At 40.7% G+C, this 14,425-nt stretch overlaps 1 protein-coding gene across 1 annotated transcript in view; it reads left to right on the forward strand.

Moving 5' to 3' along the window:
- LOC128652460 (uncharacterized) overlaps nucleotides 1-14,425 on the forward strand; it is a 186,002-nt gene that overhangs the window by 154,270 nt on the left and 17,307 nt on the right. The window lies entirely within an intron of this gene.

Genomic DNA, 14,425 nt, shown 5'->3' on the forward strand with positions numbered 1-14,425 from the left:
TGGGTGGGTTTTAGAGTAGGGGTATGTGGGTGGTGGGTTTTAATGTTGGGGGGTATTGTATTTTTTTTTTACAGGTAAAAGAGCTGATTACTTTGGGGCAATGCCCCACAAAAAGCCCTTTTAAGGGCTGGTAAAAGAGCTGATTACTTTGGGGCAATGCCCCGCAAAAGGCCCTTTTAAGGGCTATTTGTAATTTAGTGTAGGGTAGGGAATTTTATTATTTTAGGGGACTTTTTTATTTTATTAGGGGGATTAGAGTAGGTGTAATTAGTTTAAAATATTGTAATTTATTTTTTTATTTTGTGTAATTTAGTGGGGTTTTTTGTAATTTAGTTTATTTAATTTAATTGTATTTAAATGTAGGTAGTTTAGGTAATTAATTTAATTATAGAGTAGTGTTAGGTGTAATTGTAACTTAGGTTAGGGTTTATTTTACAGGTATATTTGTATTTATTTTATCTAGGTATTTATGAAATAGTTAATAACTATTTAATAACTATTGTGCCTAGTTAAAATAAATACAAAGTTGCCTGTAAAATAAAAATAAATCCTAAAATAGCTACAATGTAACTATTAGTTATATTGTAGCTATATTAGGGTTTATTTTACAGGTAAGTATTTAGTTTTAAATAGGAATAATTTATTTAATTATAGTAATTTTATTTAGATTTATTAAAAATAGATTTAAAGGGACACTGTACCCAAAAAAAATATTTTGTGATTCAGATTGAGCATGACATTTTTAGCAAATTTCTAATTTACTCTTATTATCAAATTTTCTTCATTCTCTTGGTATCTTTATTTAAAATGCAAGAATGTAAGTTTAGATGCTGGCCCATTTTTGGTGAACAACCTGGGTTGTCCTTGCTGATTGGTGGATAAATTCATCCACCAATAAAAAAGTGCTGTCCAGAGTACTGAAACCAAAAAAAAGCTTAGATGCCTTCTTTTTCAAATAATGATAGCAAGAGAACGAAGAAAAATTGATAATAGGAGTAAATTAGAAAGTTGCTTAAAATTGCCTGCTCTATCTGAATTACAAAAGAATAAATTTGGGTTCGGTGTCCCTTTAAGTTAGGGGGGTGTTAGGGTTAGACTTAGGTTTAGGGGTTAATAACTTTATTATAGTAGCGGCGACGTTGGGGTCGGAAGATTAGGGGTTAATAATTGTAGGTAGGTGTCGGCGACATTGGGGGGGCAGATTAGGGGTTAATAAAATTTAACTAGTGTTTGCGAGGCGGGAGTGCGGCGGTTTAGGGGTTAATACATTTATTATAGTGGCGGCGATGTCCGGTCGGCAGATTAGGGGTTAATAATTGTAGTTAGGTGGCGGCGAGGTTGGGGTGGCAGATTAGGGGTTAATACATATAATGTAGGTGTCGGAGATGTTAGGGGCAGCAGATTAGGGGTTCATAGCTATAATGTAGGTGGCGGCAGTGTCCGGAGCAGCAGATTAGAGGTTAATAATATAATGTAGGTGGTGAGGATGTCGGGGTCGGCAGATTAGGGGTTAATAAGTGTAAGATGAGCGGTGTTTAGACTCATGGTTCATGTTAGGGTGTTAGGTGTAGACTTAGAAAGTATTTTCCCATAGGAAACAATGGGGCTGTGTTAGGAGCTGAACGCTGCTTTTTTGCAGGTGTTAGGTTTTTTTTCAGCCAGCTCAGCCCCATTGTATCCTATGGGGAAATCGTGCACGAGCACGTTTTGCCAGCTTACCGCTACTGTAAGCAACGCTGGTATTAAAGGTAGAAGTGGCGCTAAATTTGCTCAACTCTCACTTTTCTGAGGCTAACGTAGCCATTCAGAAAACTTGTAATACCAGCGTTGTTTAAAGTGTGCGCTGGAAAAAAAAGGCTCGTTAGCAACGCAAGTTTTTACCGACAAAACTTGTAATCTAGCCGACAGTGATTTAACCTGGGTAAAATAATTTTTTTTTTTTGTGAGGTGCAACCTCCTTTTCTTTCGCAACTCACACAACTGGTATGAGGGCAAAGAATCCCCTTTATTGGATAATGTAACAACGCTACATGAGGGTTTAGATGAATATCTTTCTTCAAGACTTCACTAAGTACCCTAGACACTTCTATCCAATAATTCCTGACATATTGACAGTTCCACCACATATGAAGGTGGATGTGCAACCTCTAAAGCACTCTGGTGCCCTTTTTAGAGCTTGTGATTGCCAATTATCTAGGGTTAGATACCACCTATATAAGATCTAAATAAAATTCTCTTGTAGATTTGCTCTTACAGAGAAGAAAGTTTCCTTCACTATCAAATTTGTCCACTCCTGAATGGAAAGTTCTAAGTGCAAATGTTCCTCCCATTTTGTCATAAATTGTAATTTAGAGGGAGGCATCAAAGAATTGAGTAAGGGATACTAGCCCACAGTTGTACCTTTAACCCTTTTACAAGATAAACATCAGGGGCGCGATCCGATAAAGATCGTAGTTTGCGGCGCAAGCGAGGGAACCCCCGCCGCCCGCAGTTTCAGCTCGCAACTCGAGCTATCCTATATACGGCGCCGTCAGAGGCTAAAGTGCCGTAAGTCTCACAAACCAGCGATGTCCAGAAATCTGCGTAAGCACACATTTCTGGAGTCGCCAGTGACTTACGGCACTTTAGAAACTGCCGGCGCCTACAAAACCTGACTAAAGTTATAAAATCTCCCGTACTGTCTAACACGCCTCCCAAACATAGCCCGACACGTCTAACCCTCTATCCGCTATCCCCCCTCACTATCCTAACAATAAAACATGTATTAACCCCTAAACCGCCGCTCCCGGACCCCGCCGCCACCTAATAAAGTTATTAACCCCTAAACCGCCGCTCCCGGACCCCGCCGCCAGCTATATTAAATCTATAACCCCCTAATGTGAGCCCCTACCCCGCCGCCATCTACCTTACCTACCCCCTAAAGTGAGCCCCTTACACCGCCGCCATCTATTTTAAAAATATTAACCCCTAATTTAATCCCCCTACACCGCCGCCAGCTATATTAACTATATTAACCCTAATTATATTAGGGTTAATATAGTTAATATAGTTATTATATTATATATATTAACTATATTAACCCTAATTATATTAGGGTTAATATAGTTAATATCGTTATTATATAATATATATATTAAGTATAATAACCCTATCTAACTCTAACATCCCTAACTACATTCTTATTAAAATAGATCTAATTAATATTAATATTATTAATTAAAATATTCCTATTTAAATCTAAATACTTACTTATATAATAAACCCTAAGATAGCTACAATGTAATTAATAATTACATTGTAGCTATGTTAGGGTTTATATTTATTTTACAGGTAACTTGGTATTTATTTTAACTAGGTACAATAGCTATTAAATAGTTAATAACTATTTAATAGCTACCTAGTTAAAATAATTACCAATTTACCTGTAAAATAAATCCTAACCTAAGTTACAAATACACCTACACTATCACTAAATTAAATAAACTACAAATATCTAAACTAAAATGCAATTAAATAATCTAAACTAAATTACAAAAAAACAAACACTAAATTACAAAAAATAAAAAAAATATTACAAGATTTTTAAGCTAATTAAACCTATTCTAAGCCCCCTAATAAAATAATAAAGCCCCCCAAAATAAAAAAATTTCCCTACCCTATTCTAAATTTAAAAAGTTCAAAGCTCTTTTACCTTACCAGCCCTTAAAAGGGCCTTTTGCAGGGCATGCCCCAAAGAATTCTGCTCTTTTGCATTTAAATAAATATACAATACCCCCCCCAACATTACAACCCACCACCCACATACCCCTATTCTAAACCCACACAAACCCCCCTTAAAAAACCTAACACTACCCCCCTGAAGATCTCCCTACCTTGTCTTCACCCAGCCGGGCCGAACTCTTCATCCGATCCGGGCGATGTCCAATCAAGCGGCAGTGAAGTCTTCTTCCATCCGGGCGATGTCTTCAATCAAGCGGCAGTGAAGTCTTCTTCCATCCGGCGATGTCTTCAATCAAGCGGCAGTGAAGTCTTCTTCCATCCGGCGATGTCTTCTTCCATCCGGCGATGTCTTCAAGCAAAGCAGCATCTTCAATCTTCTTTCTTCGCTCCTCCGCCGCGGAGCATCCATCCGGCACGAAGACTAAACAAGGAATGAGGTACCTTTAAATGATGTCATCCAAGATGGCGTCTGTCGAATTCCGATTGGCTGAATGGATTCTATCAGCCAATCGGAATTAAGGTAGAAAAATCTGATTGGCTGAACCAATCAGCCAATCGGATTGAACTTGAATCTGATTGGCTGATTCAATCAGCCAATCAGATTTTTCTACCTTAATTCCGATTGGCTGATAGAATCCTATCAGCCAATCGGAATTCGACGGACGCCATCTTGGATGACGTCATTTAAAGGTACCTCATTCCTCGTTTAGTCTTCGTGCCGGATGGATGCTCCGCGGCGGAGGAGTGAAGAAAGAAGATTGAAGATGCCGCTTTGCTTGAAGACATTGCCGGATGGAAGAAGACATCGCCGGATGGAAGAAGACTTCACTGCCGCTTGATTGAAGACATTGCCCGGATGGAAGAAGACTTCACTGCCGCTTGATTGGACATCGCCCGGATCGGATGAAGAGTTCGGCCCGGCTGGGTGAAGACAAGGTAGGGAGATCTTCAGGGGGGTAGTGTTAGGTTTATTTAAGGGGGGTTTGGGTGGGTTTAGAATAGGGGTATGTGGGTGGTGGGTTGTAATGTTGGGGGGGGGTATTGTATATTTATTTAAATGCAAACGAGCAGAATTGTTTGGGGCATGCCCCGCAAAAGGCCCTTTTAAGGGCTGGTAAGGTAAAAGAGCTTTGAACTTTTTTAATTTAGAATAGGGTAGGGAATTTTTTTTATTTTGGGTGGCTTTATTATTTTATTAGGGGGCTTAGAATAGGTGTAATTAGCTTAAAAATCTTGTAATATTTTTTTATTTTTTGTAATTTAGTGTTTGTTTGTTTTTGTAATTTAGTTTAGATTATTTAATTGTATTTTAGTTTAGATATTTGTAGTTTATTTAATTTAGTGATAGTGTAGGTGTATTTGTAACTTAGGTTAGGATTTATTTTACAGGTAAATTGGTAATTATTTTAACTAGGTAGCTATTAAATAGTTATTAACTATTTAATAGCTATTGTACCTAGTTAAAATAAATACCAAGTTACCTGTAAAATAAATATAAACCCTAAAATAGCTACAATGTAATTATTAATTACATTGTAGCTATCTTAGGGTTTATTTTATAGGTAAGTATTTAGATTTAAATAGGAATATTTTAATTAATAATATTAATATTAATTAGATCTATTTTAATAAGAATGTAGTTAGGGATGTTAGAGTTAGATAGGGTTATTATACTTAATATATATATTATATAATAACGATATTAACTATATTAACCCTAATATAATTAGGGTTAATATAGTTAATATATATAATATAATAACTATATTAACTATATTAACCCTAATATAATTAGGGTTAATATAGTTAATATAGCTGGCAGCGGTGTAGGGGGATTAAATTAGGGGTTAATATTTTTAAAATAGATGGCGGCGGTGTAAGGGGCTCACTTTAGGGGGTAGGTAAGGTAGATGGCGGCGGGGTAGGGGCTCACTTTAGGGGGTAGGTAAGGTAGATGGCGGCGGGGTAGGGGCTCACTTTAGGGGGTAGGTAAGATAGATGGCGGCGGGGTAGGGGCTCACTTTAGGGGGTAGGTAAGGTAGATGGCGGCGGTGTAAGGGACTCACATTAGGGGGTATGTAATGTAGCTTGCAACGGTGTAGGGGGATCACATTAGGGGGTTATACTTTTAATGTAGATGGCGGCGGGGTCCGTGTGCGGTGGTTTAGGGGTTAAATACTTTATTAGGGATTGCGGCAGGGGATCGCGGTTGACAGGTAGATAGACATTGCGCATGCGTTAGGTGTTAGGTTTATTTAGCAGGTAGTTTAGGGAGTTACGGGGCTCCAATAGACAGCGTAAGGCTTACTACGGCTGCATTTTGTGGCGAGGTGAAAATGGAGTAAGATTTCTCCATTTTTGCCACGTAAGTCCTTACGCTTTATATTGGATACCAAACTGCGCTGGTTTGGTATACCTGCCTATGGCCCAAAAACTATGGGCGACGGCAGAAATATACGAGCGTAACTTCTAGGTTACGGCGTATATAGGATACCAAACCGGCGCAAATGTCGGCGTCGCCGGCTTTTGTGGGCGACGCTGCAAATTGGATCGGGCCCCAGAAATCTAAATAAGTTGTATTTAAATTTTTATGGGATCCTAAAGCCTCATTAACTCATGAACGTAATTGAAAACACTGAAACCATGATTAGGAGTCAGACTGACCTTACTCACAGTATTGTAGATAGGTCAGGAAGTGCCTGCAATGCGCTAGAATCCTTTATTTGACCGAAGATCTTGTATCTGTAGAGATGTCAAAGGTTATTAGTGGAGTAGCTGTGGATCAATAGTCTTTAAGTTTAAACCGTTTCTTTAAATTATCCCAAATAAACTGTGAATTTGATATAGAAATATAACTTTTGTTATTTGGAGATCTGTTTGATTTTTGAAACCACAAAAGTCTATAAATGGGCTTAACATTAAAGTGATGGTAAACTTTAAATTCAGCTTACTGCTCATCCTCCCGCAGCTGTTGTGCACTTTTCTTTTTTCATGACGTATCTTTCTTTGTCCAATCGATTTTTCTGGACGATAGCCGCCCAGCTCCAAATTCAATACGCCCCCTTTGTGCTATGCACATGCACTTCCTTTTGTGCCTGTTCCCTGACTCTGTGCACGTTCGTGGATAACGCATGCATTGTCGGAGCACAGGGAATCTAGGCCTATGTCATACATTTACTAGACTGAAGCTCGTTTAGTCAAGGGGGATAACGATGGCATCCACAGGTGTACTGCAACACCGCTCTCTGCTCCAGCAGTAAACAATGAATCTCCTGATTCATTGTTTACATTGGAGCAGATAATATTGTATTGGGCATGCACACCTTTGCCGACCTCATGAGTGATCCTGGATGCCAATGTGGAGAGCAGGTTGGACCGCTCTCTACGGCACAGTCTACAAACCAGGAACTAGATGGGGGCGGAGGAAGGATTGGTAAGCAGAAACAAAATAAAATAAAATTTATAAATATTTAGGAATACATTTTTTTTTTTTTAAAACCTAGCGACTATAATATATAGCCTATGGGGCATATTTATCAAAGTGCGAGCGGACATGATACGATGTAGCGTATCATGTCCGCTGCACATTGATAAATGCCAACAGCATACGCTGTCTGCATTTATCATTGCACGAGCAGTTCACCAGAACTGCTTGTGCAATACCGCCCCCTGCAGATTCGCAACCAATTGGCCGCAAGCAGGGGGGTGTCAATCAACCCGATCATAATCGATCGGGTTGATTTCTGTTTGCTGCCTCAGAGCAGGCGAACAAGTTATGGAGCAGCGGTCTTTAGACCGCTGCTTCATAACTTCTGTTTCCAGCGAGCCTGAAGGCTCACCGGAAACAAGGGGCATAGTTCGGCCCCTATATGTGCTTAGAATTTGTATAGCGAACATCTTAACTTTACCATCACTTTAATCATATTCTCCTCTAACTGAACCTCTTATATCATCAGAATTAGTATGCTAAAGCGTAGCTTGGGCTAAACGGGCAGCATAAAAGGACTTCACTAAGTCTGGTACCCCCACTCTGCCACTTCTTCTATGTCTAAGCATAGTTGTTTTATTTATCATTGGCTTTTTAGAGTGCCAAATAAAAGTCAAAATTAATTTCTTTAATTTGTGTAGTTCCCCCCACTCTCCCTGGAATTGGCAAAGATCTAAAAAGGTATAATGGAAATTTTAGAAACAACGGTTCTACCCAGAAAGGAGATATTAGATTTTGTCCATCTGGACATATCTTTCTTTAACTAAGCTATTAAGGGTTGATAATTCAATCTAAATAAATAATTTAGATTCTGTTATATATTTTCCCCCTAATATATCAGTGCTTTTGTGGCCCAAGAAAAAATAAAATTTGCTTTAATTTACCCTTTAACCAGAAATTATCCCAAATTTATGGAGAATGCTATAAATGTTTGGTAAGGATACCAAGGGTTTTGTTACAGCCAATATAATAGTAGCTTGCTTTTTGTTGCTTGATTTAAATGAAAATGCATGTCACAAAAGTTGAAAATATTGTGTGTATATATATATCAGATCCTTGATAAAAGCAATTTCTCTTGTAAGGTGTATCCAGTCCATGGATCATCCATTACTTGTGGGATATTCTCCTTCCCAACAGGAAGCTGCAAGAGGATCACCCACAGCAGAGCTGTCTACAGGGCCGCCATCAGGGGGTGACAGGGGTGACTCCTGTCAGTGGCCCAATGGGCCAGGGGGGCCCCATCAGGCAACAAAAAAAAAAAAAAAAAAAAAAAAAAAAATTTAATTTGTTTTTAATTTTTTTGGCAGCCACCAGTGGGTACTACAGCAGAGTGCTAATTGAACATGGGAAATGTTATTACAAGGAGTAAAGTATTAACATTTGAGAGGATTTCTGAGTGTGCACTAAACCACTATGCACAGTGTGAGACAGACTTGGCACTTTGTTTGTACACTGTGTCTGTCTATATAGCTCCTCCCCTAACTGCCAATCCCCAGTCATTCTCTTGCAGCTCTCGACAAGAGAAGTAGCTAGAGAGATGTGGTGACTTAGTGTAGTTTATCTTCAATCAAAAGTTTGTTATTTTAAATGGTACCGGAGTTGTACTGTTTTTACCTCAGGCAGAAATTAGAAGAAGTGTTTTGGCTGAGGTTTTTGATGATCTTATCAGGTTTTAACTAAGATCCACTGCAGTTCTCACACATAACTGAAGAGTATGGGAAAACTTCAGCTGGGAGAACGGCCTGCAGAGATAATAAGAAGTCTAGAAAATGCTGACAGTGCCTGATATATTTGAGGTAAGCCTGATTGCAGTGATTTAATAACGACTGGCATCATGCTTGCAGTAAAGGGTAATTTTCATGTTAATTGCTCTTATAGCTTAGTATGTTAAACGTTTACACGAGTTATAAGGAACGTTTTTTACTAAGGGTGATAAATCTTTCTTGGGGCCTAGTTTTTCCACATGGCTGTTATTTGACTCCTAGGAGTAGTTTTTTAGGCCCTCTGACTTTCAGTGCATGGTGGGAGGGGCCTATTTTTGCGCTCTAATTGCGCAGTAACTTTTACACTCTGAGACATCCAGCTTCCCTGAAGGAGTCCCCTGACATATTGGACCTCTGTAAAGGTTTCTTGTGCCTACAAAAGTCGTTTTATGGGAAGGTAGAAGCCACAGTAGAGCTGTGGCAGTTTGCCTGTGACTGTTATAACGGTTTTACCGTTTTTTTGCTTCGTTTTGGAGCCTGAGGGGTTAATCATCCATTTGCAAGTGGGTGCAATGCTATTTTACCCTAGTACATACACTGTTAAAATTTCATAGAGTTAACTGCTTTTTTCACTGTTTTGCAGTTTTTGTGTTTGTTTTTTTCCCTTAAAGGCACAGTACCGTTTTTTATATTCTGCTTTTTCACATTAATTAAAGTGTTTTCAAAGCTTGCTGGTCTCATTACTAGTCTGTTAAACATGTCTGACATAGAGGAAACTCCTTGTTCATTATGTTTAGAAGCCATTGTGGAACCCCCTATTAGAATGTGTACCAAATGCACTGATCTTACTATAAGTTATAAAGATCATATTCTGGCTTTAAAAGATTTATCACCAGAGGAAACTGACAAGGGGGAAGTTATGCCGACTAACTCTCCCCACGTGTCAGAACCTATAACTCCCGCTCAAGGGACGCCCGCTCAAGAGACGCCAAGTACATCTAGCGCGCCCATAGCATTTACTTTACAAGACATGGCGGCAGTTATGGATCATACCCTTAAAGCGGTATTGTCCAAACTACCAGGGTTACAAGGAAAGCGAGACAGCTCTGGGGCTAGGAAAAATACAGATCACTCTGACGCTTTAGTAGCTATGTCTGATATCCCCTCACAATATGCAGAAGCTGAGGAAGGAGAGCTTCTATCTGTGGGTGAATTTTCTGACTCAGGGAAGATACTTCAACCTGATTCTGATATGTCTACATTTAAATTTAAGCTTGAACACCTCCACGTGTTGCTCAGGGAGGTTTTAGCTACTCTGGATGACTGTGACACCATTATAGTCCCAGAGAAATTGTGTAGATTGGATAAATACTATGCAGTGCCTGTTTACACTGATGTTTTTCCAATACCTAAGAGGTTTTCAGAAATTATTACTAAGGAATGGAATAGACCAGGTGTACTGTTCTCTCCCCCTCCTGTTTTTAAGAAGATGTTTCCCATAGATGCCGCTAAACGGGACTTATGGCAAACGGTCCCTAAGGTGGAAGGAGCAGTCTCTACCCTAGCTAAGCGTACAACTATCCCCGTCGAGGACAGTTGTGCTTTCCTAGATCCAATGGATAAAAAGTTAGAGGTTTACCTTAAGAAAATGTTTATTCAACAGGGTTTTATTCTCCAGCCTCTTGCATGCATTGCCCCTGTCACTGCTGCTGCGGCCTTCTGGTTTGAGTCTCTGGAAGAGGCTCTACAGGTAGAAACCCCATTGGATGATATACTTTCAAGCTTAAAGCTCTTAAGCTAGCCAATTCATTTGTTTCTGACGCCGTTGTTCATTTAACCAAACTAACGGCTAAGAACTCAGGTTTTGCTATTCAAGCGCATAGGGCGTTATGGCTTAAATCCTGGTCAGCTGACGTTACTTCAAAGTCTAAGCTTCTCAACATTCCCTTCAAGGGGCAGGCCCTATTCTGGCCTGGACTGAAGGAAATCATTTCTGATATTACTGGAGGAAAAGGTCACGCCCTTCCTCAGGATAGGTCCAACAAATTAAGGAACAAACAGACTAATTTTCGTGCCTTTCGAAACTTCAGGACTGGCGCAGCATCAACTTCCTCTAATACAAAACAAGAGGGAAATTTTGCCCAGTCCAAGCCGGTCTGGAGACCTAACCAGGCTTGGAACAAAGGAAAGCAGGCCAAAAAGCCTGCTGCTGCCTCTAAGACATCATGAAAGATCAGCCTCTGATCCGGTAACAGATCTAGTAGGGGGCAGACTTTCTCTCTTCGCCCAGGCTTGGGCAAGAGATGTCCAGGATCCCTGGACGTTGGAAATTGTGTCCCAGGGATATCTTCTGGACTTCAAAACTTCTCACAATTATCTGCAAACCAGATAAAGAGAGAGGCATTCTTACATTGTGTTCAAGACCTCCTAGTTATGGGAGTGATCCACCCAGTTCCAAAGGAGGAACAGGGACAAGGCTTCTATTCAAATCTGTTTGTGGTTCCCAAGAAAGAGGGAACCTTCAGACCAATCTTAGATCTCAAGATCCTAAACAAATTTCTCAGGGTCCCATCCTTCAAGATGGAGACTATTCGAACCATCCTACCTATGATCCAGGAAGGTCAATATATGACTACCGTGGACTTAAAGGATGCTTATCTTCACATTCCGATACACAGAGATCATCATCGGTTTCTCAGGTTCGCCTTCCTAGACAGGCATTACCAGTTTGTGGCTCTTCCCTTTGGGTTAGCTACGGCACCAAGAATCTTTACGAAGGTTCTGGGGTCACTTCTGGCGGTCCTAAGGCCGCAGGGTATAGCAGTAGCCCCTTACCTACACAACATTCTGATACAGGCGTCAAATTTTCAAATCGCCAAGTCCCATACGGACATTGTTCTGGCATTCCTGAGGTCTCATGGGTGGAAAATGAATGAAGAAAAGAGTTCTCTATCCCCTCTCACAAGAGTTTCCTTCCTAGGAACTCTGATAGATTCTGTAGAAATTAAGATTTACCTGACAGAGGCCAGGTTGTCAAAACGTCTAAATTCCTGCCGTGTTCTTTATTCTACTTCTCGCCCTTCAGTGGCTCAGTGTATGGAAGTAATCATAGTGCTGTTTGCCCACCTACATCTCAGACCGCTGCAACTCTGTATGCTCAGTCAGTGGAATGGGGATTACACAGATTTGTCCCCTCTACTAAATCTGGATCAAGAGACCAGGGATTCTCTTCTCTGGTGGCTATCTCGGGTCCATCTGTCCAAAGGTATGACCTTCCGCAGGCCAGATTGGACAATAGTAACAACAGATGCCAGCCTTCTGGGCTGGGGTGCAGTCTGGAACTCCCTGAAGGCTCAGGGCTCGTGGACTCAAGAGGAGGCACTCCTTCCGATAAACATTCTGGAACTAAGAGCGATATTCAATGCTCTTCAGGCTTGGCCTCAGCTTGCTGCGGTCAGGTTCATCAGATTTCAGTCGGACAACATCACGACTGTAGCTTACATCAACCATCAAGGGGGAACAAGGAGTTCCCTAGCAATGTTGGAGGTTTCAAATATAATTCTATGGGCAGAGATTCACTCTTGCCATCTATCAGCTATCCATATCCCAGGAGTAGAGAACTGGGAGGCGTATTTTCTAATCGACAGACTTTTCATCCGGGGGAGTGGGAACTCCATCCGGAGATATTCGCACAGTTGATTCAACTTTGGGGCAAACCAGAACTGGATCTCATGGCGTCTCATCAGAACGCCAAGCTTCCTTGTTACGGATCCAGGTCCAGGGATCCCAAGGCAGCACTGATAGATGCTCTAGCAGCGCCTTGGTCCTTCAACCTGGCTTATGTGTTGCCACCGTTTCCTCTGCTCCCTCGTCTGATTGCCAAAATCAAGCAGGAGAGAGCTTCGGTGATTTTGATAGCACCTGCGTGGCCACGCAGGACTTGGTATGCAGATCTGGTGGACATGTCATCCTTTCCACCATGGACTCTACCGCTGAGACAGGACCTTCTACTTCAGGGTCCTTTCAACCATCCAAATCTAATTTCTCTGCGTCTGACTGCTTGGAGGTTGAATGCTTGATTTTATCAAAGCGTGGTTTCTCCGAGTCGGTCATTGATACCTTAATACAGGCGCAAAAGCCTGTCACCAGGAAAATCTATAATAAGATATGGTGTAAATATCTTCATTGGTGTGAATCCAAGGGTTACTCATGGAGTAAAGTCAGGATTCCTAGGATATTATCCTTTCTCCAAGAAGGATTGGAGAAGGGTTTGTCAGCTAGTTCCTTAAAGGGACAGATTTCTGCTCTGTCTATTCTTTTGCACAAATGTCTGGCTGAGGTTCCAGATGTTCAGGTGTTTTGTCAGGCTCTGGTTAAAATCAAGCCTGTGTTTAAACCTATTGCTCCGCCATGGAGTTTAAATTTAGTTCTTAAAGTTCTTCAAGGGGTTCCGTTTGAACCTTTGCATTCCATAGTTGTTAAGCTCTTATCTTGGAAAGTTCTGTTTCTAGTAGCTATCTCCTCGGCTCGAAGAGTTTCTGAGTTATCTGCTTTACAATGTGATTCCCATTATCTCATTTTCCATGCAGATAAGGTAGTGTTACGTACCAAACCTGGTTTTCTACCTAAGGTGGTATCTAATAAAAATATCAATCAGGAGATTGTTGTTCCGTCACTGTGTCCTAATCCTTCTTCAAAGAAGGAACGTCTATTACACAATCTTGACGTGGTTCGTGCTTTAAAGTTTTATTTACAAGCTACTAAAGATTTTTGTCAAACATCTGCATTGTTTGTTGTCTACTCTGGACAGAGGAGAGGCCAAAAGGCTTCGGCAACTTCTCTTTCTTTTTGGCTAAGGAGTATAATACGGTTAGCTTATGAGACTGCTGGCCAGCAGCCTCCTGAAAGAATTACAGCTCATTCTACTAGAGCGGTAGCTTCCACATGGGCTTTTAAGAATGAGGCTTCTGTTGAACAGATTTGTAAGGCGGCGACTTGGTCTTCGCTTCATACTTTTTCTAAATTCTATACATTTGATACTTTTGCTTCTTCGGAGGCTATTTTTGGGAGAAAGGTCTTACAGGCAGTGGTGCCTTCCGTTTAAGCGCCTGCCTTGTCCCTCCCATCATCCGTGTCCTATAGCTTTGGTATTGGTATCCCACAAGTAATGGATGATCCGTGGACTGGATACACCTTACAAGAGAAAACAAAATTTATGCTTACCTGATAAATGTATTTCTCTTGTTGTGTATCCAGTCCACGGCCCGCCCTGTCATTTTAAGGCAGGTGTTTTTTATTTTTAAACTACAGTCACCACTGCACCCTATAGTTTCTCCTTTCTCTTGCTTGTCTTCGGTCGAATGACTGGGGGTTGGCAGTTAGGGGAGGAGCTATATAGACAGCTCTGCTGTGGGTGATCCTCTTGCAGCTTCCTGTTTGGAAGGAGAATATCCCACAAGTAATGGATGATCCGTGGACTGGATACACCACAAGAGAAATAAATTTATCAGGTAAG

The sequence above is a fragment of the Bombina bombina genome, chromosome 3 (assembly GCF_027579735.1).
Source record: "Bombina bombina isolate aBomBom1 chromosome 3, aBomBom1.pri, whole genome shotgun sequence".
In the NCBI taxonomy this organism is placed as follows: Eukaryota; Metazoa; Chordata; class Amphibia; order Anura; family Bombinatoridae; genus Bombina; species Bombina bombina.